Here is a 3,095-nt window from a genome sequence, read left to right as displayed (position 1 = left end):
CATGTGGATAATATAGGACCCACTTCTTTAGATAAGTTTCACCCCTGTTCCCGGTAGCTCACCTACTCCTCAGCAAGGTGTCTTTTCAACGATCCGGATCTTCGGCAGCTCTGCGCGGCTGCTCTCATCAGCTGTACCGGGCTCTGTCTCCACAGCTCTTCTTCGGCTGTTCACAGCTTTCCGCTGTCACCTTGTTAGGCGAGATCCTCTCCAGGCAGGATCACGTCGGGGTCACCATATGTCGCGGTTGAGACGGACAAACGACATGGACCAAATTCTTTCAAGATGAAAGTAATAGGTGCCATTTATTGCTACAAGTGCATTTCTGTACAATTCCACCATTTCATGTGTCCTTCCACCATTGGTTACAAGTTACAGCACTAACATCTCATTGGTCAATTTTTCTATCATCCATGTTATTCTTCTATCCCCTTCTCTCTCACGGGTACATCTCTCCTCTCTCACGGATACTCCTTTACTCCCATCCTTCTCAAGGGTAAATCTTAATATCTCAAGGCTGATCTCTACTCCCATATTTTCTGTCAAGGATTCCACAGACCCGCTGCAGTTTCCCACACATGACCAAACAAGCCTTCCCCCAACTCCAATCCATCATCTACAACTAAAAAATATAAAAAAAGACAGTTTGGACCTGTCATGAGTTATGTCATGAGTGATATGCAGAAGATAGGAAGTTTAATGCCTTTGAGAAGAATCCAGCCATGTGTTTCCTCAGGTCATCCTTGAGCTCCTGGTTCCTCATGCTGTAGATGAGGGGGTTCACTGCTGGAGGCACCAAAGGGTACGGAACAGACAACACCAGATCCAAGGATAGGGAGGAGATGGAGGGGGGCTTCAGGGTGGCAAATGAACCAGTGCTGACAAAGAGAGAGACCACGGCCAGGTGAGGGAGGCAGGTGGAAAAGACTTTGTGCCATCCCTGCTCAGAGGGGATCCTCAGCACGGCCCTGAAGATCTGCACATAGGAGACAAGAATGAAAATAAAACACCCAATTCCTAAACAGACAGCAATCACAATAAGAAAAACACCTCTGAGATAGGTATCTGAGCAGGAGAGTTTGAGGATGTGGGGAACTTCACAGAAGAACTGGCCCAGGGCATTGCCCTTGCACAGGGGCAGTGAAAATGTATTGGCCGTGTGCAGCAGAGCAGTGAGAAACCCAGTGGCCCAGGCAGCTGCTGCCATGTGGACACAAGCTCTGCTGCCCAGGAGGGTCCCGTAGTGCAGGGGTTTTCAGATGGCAACGTAGCGGTCGTACGACATGATGGTCAGAAGACAAAATTCTTCTGAAATGAAAAAGACAAAGAGAAAGAGTTGGGCAGCACATCCTGCATAGGAAATGGCCCTGGTATCCCAGAGGGAGTTGGCCATGGATTTGGGGACAGTGGTGGAGATGGCACCCAGGTTGAGGAGGGCGAGGTTGAGCAGGAAGAAGTACATGGGGGTGTGGAGGTGCTGGTCCCAGGCTATGGTGCTGATGATGAGGCCATTGCCCAGGAGGGCAGCCAGGTAGATGCCCAGGAAGAGCCAGAAGTGCAAGAGCTGCAGCTCCCGTGTGTCTGTGAATGGCAGGAGCAGGAACTGGGTGATGGAGCTGCTGTTGGACATTTGCTTTTCCTGAACATGGGGCACTGTCATGAGAAAAAAAAAAGACAGTGTGAAGCCAAAAAAGTGTTCTCTGACAAAAATCAAACCAACTCCCATAGACCCTCTCCTGTCACACACAGACACCCTTTTGATTTTCTAGGAGAACATTCTTCAGCACTGTGCCTGGAGCCCTGTTCAGTGCTGGAAAATGAGCAATCAAGAGCAGGCCCTCTGCCCATGGGCTCTCGTTAAGTCAGCCCAGCTGGGCAGAAGTGGGGCCACAGGAATGGTGGGGTCTATCTTGGTTCTGCTAATACAGAAGTTCTGCCAGCACTTGCTTTCCCAGTGATAGGGAACAGAGATGGTGAAGGTAGTTTAAGAGTTCGAGGTATTTTTACATCTCCCCCCATATACACTGCAGAGTGTTGTCGGGTTTCAGAAACCCTCAGCATTTCTGCTGCACTCAGGGAGAACAGAGCGAGTCCTGCAAGACCAGAGAGTGCCTGTGGGTCAGTGCAGAGTGAGGGCAGCTGCTCTGTCCCTCTGTCTTGCTCCAGCTGCCCTGGCCTGGCACCTTTCTGAAATGGGGGCTGATCACACTCCATGTTACCCTGAAAAGCCACCAGGCACTGCTGAGAGCAGAGGGACCCACCAAAGACCATGACAGGTCTCACCCTTTCCTAACGTCTCAGCACCCAATGTTTAGTCCAAGACACACACGGCTCATTCCCCACCCCACAGACTGCATTGCCCACAGCCCACAGGTCAGAGCAAAGCTGGGACACGTGTGCCCATGGACACACCTGCAGGAAAGGACCCACAAGATCAGGCTGGGACTCTGCAGCTGAAACTGCCATCCCCAGAGAGCCTGACAGCAAGAACAAGATCCCAACAGCAGTGACCCAGAGCAGGGGAGCAAGAAGGAAAATGCGGTGAGGGTGGGTGTGAGAGAGGCCAGGGCACAGGCAGCCGGGCACTCAGACAGCGTCACCCTTCCCCAGCTGTGCAGCCACCTCCCAGACACCAACACTGCCGGGCAGCTGCTCTCAGCCCCTGTGCTCTGCAGAGGAACTGCAGCTCTGGCTGCACAGGAGCTGCTTCATGCCTTGGAGCCCCCGGCCCTGAGGGCAGAGGCTTTGCTGCGTGGGACAGGAGGCCAGGGGGCTGCTCACAGGAGGGATCTGCACTGCAGGGGGTCACAGGGACTTTTCTCTGTTCTCCCTCCCATAACAATTCCGGGTTCCGTTTCCTCTCATTTCTGATCATTTCCCTGCTGCCTGGGAGGTGTTTCCCTGTCCATGTCTCTTCCCTGTTGGTGTTCACAGACCATCCCACCCTCTGTGCCCTCCCCCTGGCCCTACAGATCCTGCCTGTTCACAGGGCACTGCCTGGGGGCATCTTCCTGTCTGCAGGCCTGAAAACAGGACAGGTCAGACTAAGGCTGACGGGTCCAGCCAAGGTGATGCAGGTGCTGTGCACAGGCAGA

At 52.9% G+C, this 3,095-nt stretch overlaps 1 pseudogene across 1 annotated transcript; it reads right to left on the bottom strand.

The window, feature by feature from the left end:
• Window positions 1–667: 667 nt before the first annotated feature.
• Window positions 668–1,630, bottom strand: LOC309452938 (olfactory receptor 14C36-like; annotated as a pseudogene). The gene has a single exon. The product of its transcript is annotated as an olfactory receptor 14C36-like (transcript).
• Window positions 1,631–3,095: the final 1,465 nt, after the last annotated feature.

Source organism: Streptopelia decaocto (genome assembly GCF_964273445.1).
Source record: "Streptopelia decaocto genome assembly, contig: HAP1_SCAFFOLD_58, whole genome shotgun sequence".
Lineage (NCBI taxonomy): Eukaryota > Metazoa > Chordata > Aves > Columbiformes > Columbidae > Streptopelia > Streptopelia decaocto.
Note: the sequence above shows the minus strand (reverse complement) of the source record. Positions and strands in the feature narration are given on the sequence as shown.